This window comes from Dromiciops gliroides, chromosome 4 (genome assembly GCF_019393635.1).
Source record: "Dromiciops gliroides isolate mDroGli1 chromosome 4, mDroGli1.pri, whole genome shotgun sequence".
In the NCBI taxonomy this organism is placed as follows: domain Eukaryota; kingdom Metazoa; phylum Chordata; class Mammalia; order Microbiotheria; family Microbiotheriidae; genus Dromiciops; species Dromiciops gliroides.
Window position 1 is genome coordinate 255,694,526 of NC_057864.1, and position 20,834 is coordinate 255,715,359.

A 20,834-nucleotide genomic window follows, 5' to 3' on the forward strand; every position below is an offset into this window, starting at 1 on the left:
GGACTCTTAAGATAATCAAGAAAAATAGCACTGGTAAACTGAATCAAACAAGTCTGCTATGATCACAAGGAGAATTGTCTCGCATTCATAAGAATTTGGTAAATCTCGGGGCAGCTAGGTGGCGCAGTGGATAAAGCACCGGCCCTGGATTCAGGAGTACCTGAGTTCAAATCCGGCCTCAGACACTTGACACTTACTAGCTGTATGACCCTGGGCAAGTCACTTAACCCCCATTGCCCCGCAAAAAAAAAAAAAAAAAAGGAATTTGGTAAATCTGTTATCTGACTGTTCCCAATCTACCATTTGCATTCACTTTATTTTTCTTGGGAATCTATGATCATGGCGAAACAGAAGTACACCCAATTTTCATAATTTATCAGATATCAAGTTAAAAGACATAGTAAACTGTATCTTCTAAAATTAAGCAAGTATGACTAGACTTTGTGCTCTAAGGAATATTGTGCTAGAATAGTCGGTCATAGTCAACTAGCATTCATTAAAGTGCCTATTTAGTAGATTTTTAAGCCATGCCCGACCCTTCATGACCCCCTTTGGGGTTTTCTTGACAAAAATACTGGAATGGTTAGCCATTTCCTTCTCCAGCTCATTTTACAGATAAGGAAATTGGGGCAAACATGTTAAGTGCCTTGCCCAGGCACTTGAACTCAGGAAGATGAGCCTTCCTGACTCCAAGCATTCTATCCACAACATCATTTAGCTGCTCATGCAAGATAAGGCTTGACCACAATTCTAGATTTTTTAAAATATGAATACCATTTTCCTCTTCCACTAGTCATTTTTGGATTACTAGGATAATAGTTCTTTTCAATCTTATTTGTGCATTTGTACAAGGTCCTCATTCTAAATGCTACCAGTAAGAAAGAATGGGAGGGGCAGCTAGGTGGCGCAGTGGATAGAGCACTGGCCCTGGAGTCAGGAGGACCTGAGTTCAAATCTGGCCTCAGACACTTAACACTTACTAGCTGTGTGACCCTGGGCAAGTCACTTAACCCCAATTGCCTCACTAAAAAAAAAAAAAAGAATGGGAAAAGGTACTAGGTAAAAAAGGCAGTATAGAAATACCACTGGCAAATGGTTTCACAATTATATAAAAGTTGCTAAAACTTTGCTCACTTTATCTGTAACCACATTAACCAGTTTGCTTTAGCCTTGTTTTAATGTGAGCTCTGCCTTTTATCTGAAGAGGCTCTGAATAGTGATACAGGTCTAAATTCTGGACACCACACAAAACCCAAAAAACAAATGAATTTGTTGAAACTCTTTAGAAATGCAAGAGCTGCTTGGGTGGCACTTACACTGGATTTACAGTGTGCAATAATAGAGGTGACATTCTGTCCAGCTGACAATTGGGTTTTTTCTGTAACTGACAAGTGAAAGGCATACTCAACATTGGAATATAAAATTCAATCCACAAACTTTTGGGGTTTTTTTTCCTTATATTAAACTCTCTATCTCATCTCCTAAAAAATTTTTTGGTGGTATTTGTTTTCCCAAATTTTGAATCCTTGACAAATATGCTCGTTACTTTTTTTTTTTTAAGTGAAGCAACTGGGGTTAAGTGACTTGCCCAGGGTCACACAGCTAGTAAGTGTTAAGTGTCTGAGGTCCGATTTGAACTCAGGTACTCCTGACTCCAGGGCCGGTGCTCTATCCACTGTGCCACCTAGCTGCCCCGCTCCTGTTACATTTTAACTTTGGTTCTCTAAATCACACTCTTTCTTTGGCAATGCTGTTCTGCATCCGTGCTAAGATTTCATTCTTAATCCCTTTTTCCCAGCACCCTTCTGGCATTTCACTTTGCCTGCCTCCCTCTCACTGATATTTTTTTTTTGGTAGCAAAAAGCACATCAATACTCTTATCTAGGGGCTTACTATATTCAGGGCACTGTGTTCAAGTAAGACACACAAGACCCTCTCCTCAAGATGCTTATTATATTAGTCAAAAGGGTAAGATCCCAAGATCATGTCCTCATGATGCTTGTTATTAGTCAAGAGGGTAAGATACAACCACAGATAACTATAATGCACAATATTATATGATAAGTATATTGGAGAGTTAGTTTCCTCAAACAAATTCTGGCTAGGATCAATAAAATGACATTCAGATCTACTTAAGGCAACTAGAGCATCAGTCTGAAGAGTTTTGTTCCCTAACCTAATCACACTGGACTCAGATGACCATGGAAGAGAGACTGAGGCTAATGACTTTGCACAACCCTGCCTCACTTAAATCCAATTCACTTGCAAGGGCAGACATCACCCTCCTGATGTCACTGGTCCTCTTTGAGAATGAGGGACAAATAACAGCTACAAACTCAAACAACTGAGAACACAAACTGTTTTCCCCAAAACGCCCTGATAGAGACAGAAGGGTTAAGGAAGCTTTTGTTCATGGATGACCAGAATTTGGTGTGAAGAATTTCCCGAGAGTTTCTTTTCATTTTTCTAGAAAAATATCTGATGATTAACATTCTAATGCAAGGGAGGAAAATTAAAGTTAAATACTCCTCACTTAAACAGAAATTTGTAACTTGTCAAAAGTTCTAGGGCTTTGAGTGTCTTGTGATAAAGAGCCTGATAGGTAAGAGAAACAAAGAAACCAGCCATGTCTCTTAATACATGCCTGCCAGATCCCCGTGGCAAAGCACAACTGCCACTTAACCATCCATCGAAAGCCAACCTCCTGGGATTTTATTTTACTTGCATAACATCCTGGTCATAAATGACAGCTTAATATTGCCTGGAGGACACAAGAGCTTAGGTAGAAAGGAGTGAAGGAATTCCATATGACTGAAAAATAAAGGTCTACTTAAGCAGTGGCTAAATAACACTCAAATCCTTCACAATCATTAAGGGTGAATAAGTGCAAACAACTGTTTACACCAAATCCACTTTAGTTTACATAGAAGCAATGTTAATAGCAAAACTGACAAGAGTCTGCTTTTTATACTCACTACATATGATAAATATGAATACAGTTGAGCTATCCAGAAAGCATTCAAATCATCTAAAAAAAATTAACTTGTGTCATTAACAATTCAGAAATCCAGGTGGCAGCTAGGTGGTACAGTGGATAGAGAACACTGGTCCTGCAGTCAGAAGGACCTGAGTTTAAATCCAGCCTTAGACACTTAATATTAGCTGTATGACTGAGCAAGTTCCCCCCCCCCCCAGGGCAATGGGGTTAAGTGACTTGCCCAAGGTCACACAGCTAGTAAGTGTCAAGTGACTGAGGCTAGATTTGAATTCAGGTATTCCTGAATCCAGGGCCAGTGCTTTATCCACTGTGCCACCTAGCCACCCCTTGAGGAAGTTATTTAACCAACTACCTTGTAAAAAAAAAAATCAGAAATCCAGAGCTTATAAGCCCTGTTAAAATTATCTTTTAATTTTTTTCTGCAAGAAAAAGAACAGTGATTCTAAACAGAAAATGAATTCAAAATGGACAAAAAAATCATTTAAATAAATCCAATATTAGGATTAGGTAAGAATGACGAGGAAAAAGGAACTATGTACAGTTTTTTCTCCTTGGTAAATTTCAGTAGACAACTGGCCTGAACCACAGTCAAGTCAGTTCCTTTCTATTGAATTGTGAACCTCTAAACTGTTACTATAACTTGAACAGTTTATATTTTCTAAACCCTATTCAACTGACTATGGCTGTCTCTGGTTAGTTCTATTTGAGGTGTGGGGAAGGGGAGGGAAAGAAAACTACAAGCCATTAAAATACTGGCAACAAATGCCTTTAAATTAAGCCATATGACAAATGAAAATTCTGATAGATCTTTTTTTTTTTTTTTTTAGTGAGGCAATTGGGGTTAAGTGACTTGCCCAGGGTCACACAGCTAGTTAAGTATTAAGTGTCTGAGGTCGGATTTGAACTCAGGTACTCCTGACTCCAGGGCCAGTGCTCTATCCACTGCGCCATCTAGCTGCCCCAATCATTTTTTTAAACTATCCAGAAATAACTGCTAACTCATCAACTCAAAAATAAAAATCTATACAAAAATTCTTAAGTGTTATAATGGGGAAGAGGGCCATGTTTCCTTATCACTAAATATCATTTTTTAAAAAAAACAAAGGAAATCTAAAAAAATTAACAAATTTTAACATTCTTTGACGTATAAGTACAATTAATTCTGGTCATTAGATAATTTTTTAAAGTTTTAAAACTCAAGTAAGAGGTGAATGAAATGGATAATATAGATTCGAAAGGGTTTAAATTGATGGATGACAAGATTTATTATAACACCCCCCACTAAAATCCTCTAATGGCTCTTCATGGAGTAGAGACAATAGTGGAATCAGTGACAAATAGTTTTCAAAACAAAAATAAACTGTTAACTATATTAAATCCTCAGTAATAAGTGAAATTCAAATAAAAATAATCCTGAAGTTTCATCTCATATACAACAAATTGCCAAATATGACATGAGAGAGGAAGTCACTGTGGAGAAGCTATGGAAAAAAAGTCTACTAATGCACTGTTGGTGGATCTATGAACTGGTCCAACCATTCTTGTAAAGAGTAACTACAATGTTCATACTCTTTGGCCTAGAGATTCCATAGTTAAGCCTATATCTTAAAGAGGCTGATGATAAAAAGAGCCTCATATATATCAAAATATTTATAACAATACTTTATGAAAAAGCAAATAACTTGAAATAAAGTGGAGCTCATCAACTGGGGAATCCTAAACAAATTATAGTACATGACTGCAATGTAATATAACTGTGTTGTAAGAAACAGTGAATACAGAGAAGCATGGGAAGCATGAATTGATGCAGAATAAAGTGGAACTAGGAAAACAATTTATACAATGACTACGATATAAACAAGAACAGAAACAACAAAACAACTGAAACTAAATGGTATAAGATTATGATTATCAACTTTGGCTCCGAAGAAAAGACATGAGAAGATAATTCCCCTCATGCCCCTGTGCCTCACACCTTGTTTCACTGCATATAATATCAGACCTTGCCAATGTGTTGGCTTCAATATGTTAGTTTTACTTATCTTTTTTCCCCTCTTACTCCTTTTTATTCTTATTATAGGGGATGGCCCTCTGAGAGGGCGTTAGGAAAAGATGTAATTCGAAACAAAAGGTATGAATTGAGTGAAAGCAATACCAGAAGAATGCAAGTTTCAACCCCACTGGAACAGTTTCGCCTGCCATATACCTTTGCATCAGTGTCTCATATTGCTCCCACCCATGCTCTCTACTACTTACTCTGTCTTGTTACTCTTTTGTGTTCTTTCTTTGCTATTCTCAAAGCCTGGAATGTTTTTCCTCACTCTCTCTCCCCCTCTGGTCAATTCCTATACATTTTTTACAGCTCAACTCAAAAGCCAGGTCTTGTTATGGAGTCTCAGTTTCACTATATCATCTGGTTTGTTTGTTTGTTTATTTATTTATTCATTCATTTATTTATTTGGGGGGGGGCAATTGGGCTTAAGTGACTTGTCCAGGGTCACACAGCTACTAAGTGTCAAGTGTCTGAGGCCGGATTTGAACTCAGGTCCTCCTGACTCCAGGGCTGGTGCTCTATCCACTGCGCCACCTAGCTGCCCCTCACTATATCATCTGTAAACCTATGAATAATGACCTTTCCTTGGTTTCTCTGTCAGATTTATGGGCAGGGGAAGAATTTATGACCAAAGAAGATACATAAAATAAAATTAAATGTAAAATAGATAATTTTGATTATATAAAATTGAAAAGCTTTTGCACAAACAAAACTAATGTAACCAAGATTACAAGGGAAGTAGAAAACTGGGAAAGAAATTTTGAAACAAGTATCTTTGATAAAGGTCTCATTTCATATATAGAGAACTGAGTCAAATTTATAAAAATGTAAGTCATTCCCCAGTTGATAAATGGTCAAAGGATATGAACAGGTAGTTTTCAGACAAATCAAAGCTATCTATAATCATATGAAAAAATGCTCTGGATCATTATTGATCAAAGAAATGCAAATTAAAAACAACTCTGAGGTATCACCTCATACCTATCAGAGTGGTAAATATAACAAAAATGGAAAATATTGGATGTTGAAGGGGATATGGGAAAGCTGGTATGCTAATCCACTGTTGGTGGAGTTGTGAAAAGATCCAACCATTCTGGGGAACAATTTGGAACTATGCCCAAAGGGCTACAGAACTATGCATACCCTTTGATCCAGCAATACCACTGCTAGGTTTATATCCCAAAGACATCCCCCAAAAAAGAAAAAGACCTATTTGTACAAAAATATTTATAGCAGTTCTTTTTCTGGTGGCTAAGAATCGAAAATCAAAGGAATGCCCATTAATTGGGAAATGGCTAAACAAACTGTAGTATATGATGGTGATGGAATATTATTGCGCTATATAAGAAATGACAAGCAGGATGACTTCAGAAAGGCATGGAAAGATATGTATGAAATGATGAATTGTGAAGTGAGCAAAACCAAGGGAACATTGTACACAGAGATAGCAATATTGTTTGATGAAGAACTGTGAATGATTTGACTATTCTCAACAATACAAAGATCCAAGACAATCCCAAAGGACTATTGATGAAACATAACTATCCACCTCCAAAGAAAGAACTGATATTGATGGAACAGACTGAAGCATGCTATTTTTCACTTTCTTTCATTTTTTTCTTTTAATCTAGTTTTCTTGCACAAAGTTACAAATATGGTAATGTTTTACATAATCATTAAAAAATAATGACCTTTCCTCCCTTAGACCTCAAGTAGCACTTTATTTTGCAACACAGAATAATGTGTATTTTAGTTATCTCTATTGATCTTAATCCCCACTTCCACTAAACTGCAAAAGGCCAAGGAAATAATTTTAGCTTTGCATTTCCCTAGCATAGTGGTATGTGTTCAGCACTTAAATACCTGTTCAATTAATGCAAGAGTTTTTAACTTTTTTTTTTAATCCTGGCCCCCTTTCAAAGTCAAGTGAAGTCTCTAGATTCCTCAAAATAATGTTTTTTAAATGTATAAAATAAAATACATAGGATTACAAAAGAAACCAATTACAGTGAAATAGTTATCAAAACATAGCTATATTTTCTTTTTTTCCCATATAAATATTTTATTATTTTCCAGTTACACCTAGAGATAATTTTCAACATTTTTTATAAGATTTCTAGTTTCAAATTTTTCTCCATCCTTCCCTTCCCTCCCCTCTCCCCAATACAGCAAGCAATCTGATATAGGTTGTATATGTACAATCACATTAAACATATTTCTTCATTAGTCATGTAATGAGAGAAGAATCAGAGCAAAAGGGAAAAACCCCAAAAAAGGAAAAATAACAACAAAAACAATAGAAATAGTTTGGTTCGATCTGCATCCAGATTCAACAGTTCTTTTTTTTTTTTTTCCTGGATTTGGAGAGCATTTTCCATTATGAGTCCTTTGGAACTATCTTGGACCATTGTATTGCTGAGAAGAATCAAGTCCATCACAGTTGATCAACACACAATGTTGCTGACACTGTATACAATGTTCTCCTGGTTCTGTTCATCTCACTCATCATCAGTTCATGCAAGTCCTTCCAGGTTTCTCTGAACTCCTCCTGCTCATCGTTTCTTACAGCACAATAGTATTCCATTACGTTCATATACCACAACTTGTTCAGCCATTCCCCAATTGATGGGCAACCCCTCAATTTCCAATTCCTTGCCACCACAAAAAAAGCACATAGCTGTATTTTCTAAAAAGGTTACAGACCCTAGGTTAAGAACTTGAGAATTAATGGATAGAGACCTCATTATATTAATTGTGTGCCTGTCATCTAAAGACCAACCTACCTATGGACAGAGAGGCTCATCACCAGAAATTTAGTAGCCAGGGGATGAAATGTTGTATGTTTTTTGCTTTTTTTATTTTTTAAAGGTCACAGCAGTCAAAGTATGTCTACTAAGACCTGAGCGATCACCTTAGTGAAATAATGGGTTTTCTAAAGTAAGTGAAGATTCACAGAAGACTATTAAGGGAAGTTAGGGTTGTCTGGGATATAACTTGAACCTGATGAAAGCAACTACTATTATCTTTCATTAATTGTTTCAAAGGAATGCTGCTATTCCGGACAATACAATCACGTATGACTTTTCTTATACGTTATGATTCTTTTTTAAAGATACTGGCAGTTACTAAACAAGTGCATCTCTTAAAATTATAAAATTATAAACATAGAATAATACTCTAATTATGCCTTCATATGTTTCATGGTCATGTTTTCAAGACTGAACTATTTTTTGCTATTTTGAAATCTAGAACATGTGAAAAATAAAATTTTAAAGTGAAGTGAATATTGTTTAATCCAATGACAGGAAAAAAGATTCAAACCTTTTACCAAACCAAGTGTTCAGGTTACTTTAATTTGTATACAGCTATTCATAGTATAACCTAGCCTAGCTAACAGAACATTTACAGTAGACCCAACTAAATAGTTAAAAGCATTACAACACTGAATCGATTTTAACAAGGGTTTTATTCATCTCTCCATCCATGCAGGAAATATTTACTGAGTACTTCCTTAAACTAAGAGTTACAGAGTATTAGGAGCTGGGAGGGCCTTAGAAATCATCTAGCTCAATCTAATCATCATAACTCAGGACATTAATACCCAAAAAGGTTAAGTGACTTACCCATGGTCAAAGTGATAGTCTGTAGCAAAGCCAAGACTTAAACCTGTGTCTACTGACCTTTCAACTACAGTCTACCGCTCTCATCTGAAACCCATGTGCCCTAGTACCTGTGGCAGTTTCCCTTTGGGTGAATTTTTCTGCTTACAAGCATAAAGCTCCCACTTAGAATTCTTGGAAAATTCCTGAATTAGAGAGGTAAGAAGGCTAACACCAACTCCACCTTGAAAACAAGCTACCTACTACTCATCAGAGGCAACTTTTATAGTACAGCAGACAAACATAAAGAAGAAAAATACACAAGCTCTGCCTCTACCCCTCCCCATCCACAGACTTCCCAAATGAGCTCTTCTATATATAGGACACCTTTCCCAATCGCCTCAGCTTCTAGTGCCTTCCTGAGATTACCTTCCATCTACCACGTACATATCTTTTATGTATCTCTTTATGTACATGCTCCCCGCATTCGGATGAGTTTCATGAAGGCAGGTGTTATTTTTTTACTCTCTCTTCTCCCTCAGTGCTTAGGAAAACAGAAGGACAATAAATATTTATTGACTGACAGGAACACAAATAGGTGGGCGAAAAGGAAGGAGAAGAAAGGCACAGAGGTAGGGTTTACCACATATACCATTACATATCATTCATGAAGGGTTAAGGCCACTTTCTCTACCTGGGGATACTCATAAACCTACCCACTGACCACTCTGAGACAGAACTGGGATTTCAGCTCCAACCTCTCTCATCCAGCTTTGGGGACTGGGGATGGGAGAAGAGGAAGTAATTAAATGGCTGAGAGGTAGTTATGTCAAAAGAGTGAAAAAAAGAGGATTCCAAAAAGATTTCTTCAGATATAGGTGAAGTAAAGAATGCAAATCATTCTGTGGTTGGAATTTTGGTTACCTTGATATTTAATTACTATGTGAATATGGACACATGATCTGTATGAGCCACAGCTTCCTCATCTGTAAAATGGGGTTAATATCTTTGTACCTCAAAGGAATGTTGTGAGGAAACTGCTTTATGAACCTTAAAGCACCATGTACATTGAGATTTTACTGGCATTAGACTCTGATTTCTAAAGCAGGCCACGCTTCATTCCTCTCCCAGCTGTGCTCCTAACTCTACAAACTCTATCATCTAGCCTCAGCTGTATTCTCATCCTGGAACTTTCCTTAGTGTCTGGGGTCTTGTCACCCTGGAACAATTCTCTGCCATGTTAGCCTCCATTATGGGGACAGGCCCAGGCCTGCTGTGCTTCAGTTCTGTTGTTTTGCTTGTAATTCTAACTCTAGGACTCAGCACAGTGCCAGGAACCTAGTAAGCACTGAATAAATGCCTCCTGCCCTATGAACTTACTTTTTCTTTGCCACTGTAATATTTTTTTTTGGTTTTACTTTCTAATAGATTTCTGATAAATTCTTTTTTTGTTTGTTTTTTGTTGTTTTTTTTAGTGAGGCAATTGGGGTTAATTGACTTGCCCAGGGTCACACAGGTAGTAAGTGTTAAGTGTCTGAGGCCGGATTTGAACTCAGGTACTCCTGACTCCATGGCCAGAGCTCTATCCACTGCCCCACCTAGCTGCCCCTGATAAATTCTTTAAAAAAAACAAAAAACAAAAACCAACCATGTTTTTTTCATTCATCTAGGCAGTGCTCCCCATGCACAGATTGAACTCCCTCCTCACCATAACTTACTCAATGCTTTCTCCTCCTTCAGCACTCTGTGTAGATTCCCCACACACAACCCTTGCCTTTCCCCTAGATGAAAATTTTCTCACCCTCCTCAAATTTTCCTGGAGCTCTTTCTCTGGATATTTCCCTTATGCCATAACACTTTTATCTTGACCTTTTTGTCTATGTCATATCCCCAGCCTTCCCCCAAGGAGACTGTAAACTCTCAAATTTCATTTTTGTATCCTTGGGACCCAGCACAGTGCCTGGCATAAGGTTGATTTAAAGATCTTTACTTTAGAGATACTTACATTAATTTAAAAGATCTTTACTGAAATGACCTTGTTGAAAAAGTATTTGCCTCACCTATAGCTTGGGATCTCAAAGTGTCCCTAGAGACCAGCTGTGATAGTGGCAGCTACGGTGCCAGATTTCTGGACAGAACTCGAAGAATTATGCAGCGGTAGAACCTGTGAAAAGGAAGAGAAAGGGAACAGCTGATGGTTGATCCCTTACTGCCTGGAACTTTCTTTAATAGAATCAGACCCAGTGGAAGGTCATAAAAAATATGGCCTTATTCATCAGTTTAAATGGAAGCAATAAGATTAGAGCTGACATATCCAACACTTTTAAAAATAGTGCCTTGTGTTTAACAGGCACTTAGCAAATTTTTATTGAATGAACACAAAAGTGTGTCAGGTTTTTATCTGAAAATATTCAAAGCAATTTAATTCAATTTAATAAACAGCTTTATTAAGCACTGACTATGCATAAGTAACTATGCCCTCTCCACCTTCAAATAACTTAGATTCTACTAGAAGAATACAACATAAATATGGCTAAATCTACAAAATACATGCAAAACAATACAAAATTATTTCAAGAGCAAGAGAGCCCTTACAACATGGAGGACCAAGAAATAACTCATGCAGGAGGTGATACCTGAGCTCTGTGTTTAGAAAATCTAGGAATTTTATGAGGCAGAGCTAAGAAAAGAGTATTTCCAGACCCAGGAACTACCTATGAAATGTTTCAAAGGCAAATGATAGAATCTCATGGACCAGGAGCTAGCAGGTTAATTTGACTAGAACAGAGAATGTATGTAGAGAAGTAATATGAAATACAATTGTAAGGCAGGTGGAAGGAAGAAAGGAAGAAAACAGGCAATTATTAAGCACCTTTTATTTAACAGGCCCTATGCTAAGTACTTTACAAAAATTACCTCATTTGATCCTCACAATAACACTGGGGGGAGCGCCAGGGTTCCATTACTATCCTCATTTTATACTTACTAATATATATCTAAGGCCATATTTGAACTCAAGTCTTCCTGACTCCAGGTCCACCTCATTTAGAAGGACTCTAAATTCCAGCCTAAGAATTTTTATATGATCTTAGAAACTATAAGGAGCCACCGGAGATTTTTGCATAGAGGAATGAGATGGTTACAAATCCGTATCTTAGAAATTTCAATTTGGGAGCTGTGTGAGGATGGTCTTAAGAGGGTAAGCTTCCTAGAAGCAGAAAGTTAATAAAAAGATTTTAAAAAAAGCTAATATTCAGAACTATTAGAGATTTTGTAAGTTATCTAGTCCAACTCCCTCATTTTACAGATGAGAAAATTGAGACCCAGGAAGTTTACTCAAGATCACCCAGTTAATAAGTGGTAGAGATGGGATTTGAACCCAGATCTTTTGATTCCAAATCCAGCACTTTGTCCACTTTACTATGCTAACTCCCTGAATGAAAAGGCTACTGTATTCATTTGGGCAAGAATCTAAACTAGGACAGAAGCTAAATGAATGAAGAGAATGAGACAGATGTAAGAAATGCAGTGGATAGAGCACTGGCCCTGGATTCAGGAAGACCTGAGTTCAAATCCAACCTCAGACACGTAACACTTACTAGCTGTGTGACCCTGGGCAAGTCACTTAACCCCAATTGCCTCACCAAAAAAAAGAAAGAAAGAAAGAAATACACATCAATTCATTCAATAAGCATTTATTAATTGATAGTATAGAATTAGGCTAAAAAGACTTGGCAACTGACTGAATATGGGGGTTAGGAAAAGGGAAGAATCAAGGATGACTCTAAGGTTTTAAACCTGGGTCACAGGGACAATGAGTATATTGCCCTCAACAGAAACAGGGATGTTTGGAAGAAGAATGGGTTTAGAGATAATTATGACTTCCATTTTTGGATATGTTAGGCGTGAGATGTCTAACAGACATCTAGGTAGAGCTGCTGGTATTGTGGGTCTGGTGTTCAGGAGAATGATTAAGGCTGGACATACAGATTTGGGAGTCATTTGTAAAATTCATAGGAGTGATGAAATCATCAAGGAAGAAATTGTAGAGAAAAAGGACGGCCTAGAACATAGCTATGAGAAATGTACCTATTTAGTCTATGGGAAGAAGAAGATGATAATCCATCAAAGGAGACAGATATGGCACAGTCAGAGAGGTAAGAAAACCAAGAGAGATAATTGTGACAGAAGACAAGGGATAAAAAGAGTATCCAAGAGGATAGGATGGTCAACAATGCCAAAAGCTGCAGAGGTCAAATAGAATAAGGTTAGAGCCAAATTCACTACTGGATTTAGCAGTTAAGTGACTGCTGGGAACCTAAGTGGTGGGTTCAGAAGCTATTCCATTATAATATGATATGTTCCTTCCTTTTCCATGTTATTCTCAATTTTTAAAAGAGCATTCAATTTCAATTTAATTAATAATTATCTCTTACTTAAAGTACATTAAGTACTACAATCATAACTAAGTTATTTTCTCTCCTACAAAAGACTTTGGAACAATGTCTTTTAGTGGAATTAATTAAGGAAAAAATCTAAAATAATATATCGAAAATGTTCTACCATTAAAACCAAGGATCAAACGAAATATATGCTAAATGTTACCTAAATGTGAATTATTATTTGCAAATACCAAAATATTCATATTTCTCTACCTTTTAAAAAACTTGCCTACCTTTAAAACTTAAGAACCACTGCTGTGCTAGTTTTAATCCACAAAATAAATTTTTCAGATTCAAAACAAATATTTGAAAGGAAATAATGAGAAAAAATGTACACTATCTAATCCAAAGTCTATCTTCAACATATCATTTTATTTGAAGAATACAAACCAGGCAGAGTTTTCTGTTTCTTCTGGTGGTTGTTTATAAAGGACTTTTAGACAGTTTTTTTATTTTGTTTTGTTTTGGAACTGGAATGATGTGGACATTGTATGGTGTATTGAAAGAAAAGAAAAGTATCAGATCTGGGTTTGGACAAGTCATTAACCTCTCAGGGCCTGTTTTCTACAAAGTTAGTATTAACAGAGTCAAGCAGGAATCTAAATCAAATTATAGAATTCTGGTGGCTCCTACACACCCTACAATCAGCTATCATTACATTACAAACCATAAGATGTTTTTTTTTTTTTAATTTGTTTTGTTTTGTTTTGTTTTTTGCAGGGCAATGAGGGTTAAGTGACTTTCCCAGGGTCACACTGCTAGTAAGTGTCAAGTGTCTGAGGCTGGATTTGAACTCGGGTCCTCCTGAATCCAGGGCCGGTGCTTTATCCACTGCACCAACTAGCTGCCCCTAAACCGTAAGATGTATAGAAATGTGGTATTTAAGTAAAAAGCACAAAAAGGAAGAACAGAAGGTCCAAAACATAGTTTGTCAGGGTAGATTGATATGAGAAAACCTGGGAATAATAATAATAATAATTTTTAAAGCCCTCTACCTTTAGGAACAAAAGAGGAAAGGAAAGGCTAGAGATCAAAATATTTGCTAAAATAAACACATTAAGATGGGAATTTTCTTCTCATCATAGCTTAATATTCCATCATCTGACCCCTTCACTTACCTAGTCAGAAGTTGTAACCACAACTATAAAAAATCAAATTTGCTATAGCAAATGATTATAAAATTCCATCTTTCAAATAGTAAAGATACATGCAAAAGTTGTGCCAAAAGACCAAACTTGGCTGCATCACCCTTATAAGTCAGAAATAAAAACTTGAATATAAACTATTCTCAAAATTTGTATTGATCTCTCAGGAAAGGGAGGTACAAGAATTGTGTGTTGGAAGATAGAAAGGAGTAATGGGGTTAAAGCTACTTAATCCCTTCCTAGAAGTCCAGGTGGAACAGAGCCAAAGTAGGGCATAAAAAGGCTAAGTGGTTGCATTTATTCTGCCTTTCCCAGTTACTCATCTACCATTTCTGAATGAATGGCACCTTTTAATTAAGTCCTCTGCCCCTCTCTCCCCATGTTCACTCTTTTTTTGAAGCAACCAGGTGGAATGGTGAAGAAAACACTGTTTTTGGAATCAAGAAGACCCAAGTTTGAATTCTGTATCAGATACTAGCTGTGTGACCCTGAGCAAATCATATAACCTCTCTCAGCCTCAGTTTCCTTACTTACTCCCAGGGTTGTTGTGAGGATCAAATGAGATTATGTATGTAAAGCACTTTAGAAACCTTACATTGCTATATGAATGTTAGCCATTGTTGTTCTAGTCTTATTATTCCTCCAAACAATATTTTCTATTAATCTTTCACATCAAGTAAGAGAATATGGTTGGAGAACAGTTGAGTATTCAACTTAATCAAGTCTGTTATCACATTCTAAAATTCAAGGGGTGCACAGGGCTGTGCTGTGTTTCTGGATCAAGATCACTGACTAGAGTGCTATAACGGAAGTCACTATTTTCTTTCCTGGCTCTTCTGAAGTATATGTATATGTATATGTATATGTATATGTATATGTATATGTATATGTATATGTATGTGTATGTGTATGTGTATGTGTATGTGTATGTGTATGTGTATGTGTATGTGTATGTGTATGTGTATATATGTGTGTGTGTATACATACACATATATATGCTATATATGCATATACACACAAAAAGGTTTGTCATGCTGGGGTGGGAGTGGGGATAAGCTCCAACTCTCTATAAAAGGCTCCAATAGCGTGAGTCTCAAATAGCCTCTGACAACCGAAGCCCAACTCCTGGCCTTCTCGTGGTGGAACTGTTTCCACTAACAGGAGAAGGAGCGAAGGCAAGTCACTGGTGCCTTAAAAACCAGTCGCTTCAGGCAGGTGGGGCTCATTAGCCTTGGCAGGCAACCCACCTAGGGGAAGGAACACTGATTTTAAACCTCCGCTGCCTTGCGGCTATACCCATATATGGGAAAGGCTTCTGGAGTTAACCCCGAGGAAAAATCAGGAGTCGGAGTCCCTTAGGCAGTTGGATGTTGGACATCACATCCCTCTGGCAACTCCTGCGCGGGCACTGGTGCCAAACTGTATTGGCTCTGCCTCTCCTTTGGATCCACCAGTGTCTCAGAGAGGGAAAACCTGCTGCATGAGCAACAGCTTGTTGTCCATTTTGATCCGCCCAGGCCAGCGCCCTGGAGAGGACACTCCAGCTACTCCTCATGGGGTAGATACAACACAAGATGCGGCAGTTACTGGTTACAAGTCACTCAGGAGCTGCAGCTACAGTATCAGACTGCACAGCCATACTGTAGCCTGTGGCTCTTCAAGGCGCTGATCCATGGTCGTCCAGGACTGATGGAGGCCGCCTACTACTACTACTACTACTACTACTTACTACTACTACTACTTACTACTACTACTTACTACTACTACTTACTACTACTACTACTACTACTACTACTACTACTACTACTACTACTACTATATACACATATATACATATATATATATACGCACATATATATGGGAAAGAAAGACTGGGTCTGGTATTTCTTGATTATCTTACAGTTTTTACAATAGTTGAGGTGGTGTTAATTTTATTCTATGTTTTCCTCAAAAGATTCTTCACTATTTGGGAATATTCAACAGTTTTCTAAGATTTCACACACTGATTTCTAGCTACCAGGGTAGGTGTTATAGTTAATGCACTCATCACTGCACTACTAACAAAAACTAATTAATAGCATTCAGCCCAAAGTGACATATCTATTCTACATCCAGCAGATAGATATAATTAAGATATGATACAAATTACTTGTTAGTTTTATATATACATGTATGTATATGTTAATGTATATTCATACATACATACATGTGTGGCTCTATAAAACTCCAGATTTGATGTAGTCCGCAAAATATCATCCACAAACATGAAAATATAGAGAGGAGGGGAGCAGCCAAGTGGCGCAGTGGATAGAGCACCAGCCCTGGATTCAGGAGGACCTGAGTTCAAATCCAAGCTCAGAGACTTGACACTTACTACCTGTGTGACCCTGGGCAAGTCATTTTACCCTCATTGCCAAGAAAGAAAGAAAGAAAAGAATGAAAGAAAGAAAGAAAGAAAGAAAGAAAGAAAGAAAGAAAGAAAGAAAGAAAGAAAGAAAGAAAGAAAGAAAGAAAGAAAGAAAGAAAGAAAGAAAGAAAGAAAGAAAGAAAGAAAGAAAGAAGGAAAGAAAGAAAGAAAGAAAGAAGGAAAGAAAGAAAGAAAGAAAAGAAAAGAAAAGAAAATATATAGAGGACCTTACCATTCATAAGGAATCCTACATCTGCTAGGATTCTATGCTGGACATACTCCATGACGGTAGCAAACTCCTTGGGTGAATGTTTCCCTATTTTATCATTTACTTGACATTTCTAATTAGAGGATTGCTGAATAGTTGTTTCTGTTGTTATCTTTCAAGGAATCTTATATGATTTTAATATATGTGTGGGAGATGCCTTAGTAGAAGAGAATCTTCATATGGCATTCTGCTCTAACCAAATCAAATGTTTTTTATAGTCAACAAACAACAAGCACAGTGAAAGAAAGGCCCCATTTTTAAATGCCAATTATTTTTCCAGTGATGCTATGAAGCTTTTGGCTATAAATTCCCCAAAGAATTCAAGTTGTAGATCATGCAAAGTGCAATGGAGAGGCACACAGTGGGCGTGCGTAAGTTGTAGCATATCACCAATAAAGAAATGGGCAGGAAAAGTAATATAAAAATATTATCAGAGTGCTAAATGACTTGAAGAGGGGCCATTCAGAAAGAGAACAATGGATATCTAATGGGGAACCTTTGGATTTTATAGGGATCCTCAATGATGTCAAGAGACCTGGAGGAAGGGTCTCAGAAAGATGAGTAGACCTCTTGTAGAGGATTTATAGAAGGACATTTATAAGTTCTCAGACCTACCCAAATATCAGAGTATAATAAAATATCACAAAACCTGCAGCAGGCCTGTGTTACCTTGCAAACTTTCACAGTCTTTTATAATAATATTGGTGACTAAAAAAAAAGTAAAGTATTGAAGCTTACAGAAGAACACAGGCTTAAAGGATATAGTTATTATTCACAGGCCCAAAATTTGAACATATAATTGATACAATTTGTGTAGCACTTGGTTATTTCACAATTAGACATATGTTAATGGGAAGGAAGAGGGATAGATGAGCCTATTAATGTCTCAGCACAAATCCATCACCACTACAGGGAAAACAACTGAAGGCACATGAAGGATCAATAGCATCTTTAATGAATTTTATATGAATTTGCAAAGGGAGAGTCTATCTTCTGTTCCAGACAGTAGGCTCACCATGTTATTCTTTTGTTTTTTCCATTTTAGAAAACTTAGAGAGCCTTGAAAATGTGCAACAATGCTGTAGGATTCTCATGTGATTTCAGTATTGCCAACCACAACACTGGAATAAAATAGAGGCTGCAAAAAAATCCATGTATCCTAACCTATGAAGTTGAGGAAATGCACTTGGAAGCAAAACAAATCAGGACCCCCACTGTAATTTAGGCCAAAATTAAATGTTATCTCAATGGATTTTTTTCCAATGAGCAAAATCAGATTGGATTCATGTTTTTTAAAAAGTACATGAAGGATCCTAGGGATAATTCCAATAGCAGTCTGCTTTGAGTCTTATCCTGCTCTTAAGTAGCTTTGAATTCTCTTGTTGGGTGAATGAATTAGTAAATGAAAAAAACATTTATTAGTGCTTAATAAGTGCCAAGAACTATGCCAAATGGACAGCGAGGTGGTTTAGTGGATTGAGTGCTGGGCCTGGAGTCAGGAAGACTCATCTTCCTGAGCTCAGATCTGGCCTCAGACACTTACTAGCTGGGTGATCCTGGGCAAGCCACTTAATCCTTTTTGCCTCACTTTCCTCAGTTGTAAAATGAGCTGGAGAAGGAAATTTTCTGGAATTCAGTGGTGGTGATGCATCAAAGGCTCAGGCTCATTTATTGTCATTCTCACTAGAATGGGCCACCCTGTGTGCAGCTGGTGGGTGACCAAAAAATGGAGGCTCCCAGGCAGTTTTATCTCCTAGTCCTTAACGCAAATGGACCCTCCCCTTTTTCATCATTATTTTCCATTACTAAAGGGTTACAATCTACGTGCAAGAACTGGCTAATCTGGACCCCTCTGCATCCCCACCCCATGGGATAAACCTCTCTATCTTGATTCACTCATCACTGGATACACTTTCCCAGCCTCTTAATTAGCCCATAAGTTAACCCTCACCTGTGGACACACTCTCCCAGATGGTTCTAAATTAGTTTTTTTTGTTTGTTTATTTTGGTTTTTGGTGAGGCAATTGGGGTTGGGTGATTTGCCCAGGGTCACACTGCTAGTAAGTTGTCAAGTGTCTGAGGTCGAATTTGAACTCAGGTCTTCCTGAATCCAAGGCTGGCGCTCTGTCCACTGCGCCACCTAGCTGCCCTAAATTAGTTTTTGAATTGATCCCTAGTGAGAGGAGATAACACCATCCCCAGATTCCTCACACTGAGTATTCATTTTGGAAATTACTGAGTAGTCAGCATGGTAACATCTATTAAAATGTTATTGAATTTATTTTTAAAAAAAAGTACATGAAGGTACTAACCCACAATGTCATCTTATGTATGGGCTTTTCTTCAGTAATGACACATCTTTTATTTATTTATTTTTTTAAGGTGAGGCAATTGGGGTTAAGTGACTTGCCCAGGGTCACACAGCTAGTAAGTGTCAAGTGTCTGAGGCCAGATTTGAACTCAGGTACTCCTGACTCCAGGGCTGGTGCTCTATCCACTGCGCCACCTAGCTGCCCCATGACACATCTTTTATAACAAGCCACTCTGCCAGAATGAAAACACCAGTATCCCCACTTTTCTTGAGTCTCCAGAAAACCTTAGCAACCCCACTCCTGGACTACTATGAACTATGACTAGTGTGAAAGATCCTCACTGGCTTTTTATTTTCCAGGTTTATCCTAAGTCCAAAATGTTCTGCCTCCTGAAATTAATTTTTTTTTCTTGATTGCTCTTTGAACATTTTACTTTCTATTAATACAGGTCTTCAGCGGCTTTCCATTACTCTTTTTTTTTTAAAGGCAATGAGGGTCACATGACTTGCCCAGGGTCACACAGATAGTGTCAAATGTCTGAGGCCAGACATAAACTCAGGTCCTCCTGAATCCAGGGCCACTGCACCACTTAGCTGCTCCTCCATTACTCTTCTAATCATATTCAAGCTTCAGCTTCAAATTTTCACCAAGATATCCCTATATATCTGCATCTACTCTTAATTCATTATACTCCAGCATTTTCCTCCATCCTAACCGATTTGCTGTTATATAACTTCCTGCACTAAATCTTTCTCTGCCTAATCATCAAACTTGTACCCAACCTGGCTAATCTGTGCAAACCTCTAACCCAACATTATTTCCCTCCTTAAAGATGCTGAACACATCTCCCACCCCTAAAAGTTTTTCAGTTTATCCCTATTCTCTAAGTTTTATTTAACCCGACTCAATTCTCAAAGGATTCCTTTAATTACAATTATATCTCATTCATTTAAACTACAAAAATTTGGAACTTAAAAAAATTAGCTCTGGGTTATACTAAAAGTTTGCCACTAAAACTATTTATAAAGAAAGAGTTCACTAAACAAATACTATAATCAATACAGCTGTAAAATTCAAAGATTTAGTGAAATGTTATAGGGAGCATGCTTAAATTGAAAAGGTTGTTTTTAGAACTTTAGTCAACTGGAGTTTTATACAACTGGATAGTTTTCTGTCTTTATTAATGCAGGTTTGTCACCTTCCATTTGGAAACATTTTGCTAGTTTTCTTGAGTTATTTTGAATACCTGAAAAACTTCATTTCTTTTTAAAATATCCTAGCATCCACATAAATCAGTTATTGAGTCTGTCTGTCACAGAAATGAGGTTTTAATGTTTCATACTGATTACTGGTTTATCTGCCGCTATTATGTCTAAGGACATTACCTATCCTTTTGAATGCACTTCCTATAGATACTCAATTGTGCTGTCATTTGTCCATGAAGAATGATTCAAATATCAAAGGCACACAGTTCTAGAGAGTAGAAGTTCTCCTCTCCACAAATAGTAGAGATTAAATAAAATCAAAACAGTACATACATAAATAATCATTGACTTCAATATAAAAGTAGAAAGATCAGAAAAATATGTTGAAAAATATGGTATATGGAT

The 20,834-nt window shown here is 37.2% G+C and overlaps 1 protein-coding gene across 3 annotated transcripts in view; it reads right to left on the reverse strand.

Moving 5' to 3' along the window:
- USP49 (ubiquitin specific peptidase 49) overlaps positions 1–20,834 on the reverse strand; it is a 135,527-nt gene that overhangs the window by 92,683 nt on the left and 22,010 nt on the right. Inside the window, exon 3 of one of the 3 annotated variants that reach the window (XM_043962756.1) lies at positions 10,711–10,814. The exons of the other annotated variants lie outside the window; for them this stretch is intronic. The gene's annotated coding sequence lies outside the window, so the exon portion shown is untranslated. The remainder of the gene's footprint in view (positions 1–10,710; positions 10,815–20,834) is intronic. 3 annotated transcript variants of the gene reach the window in all.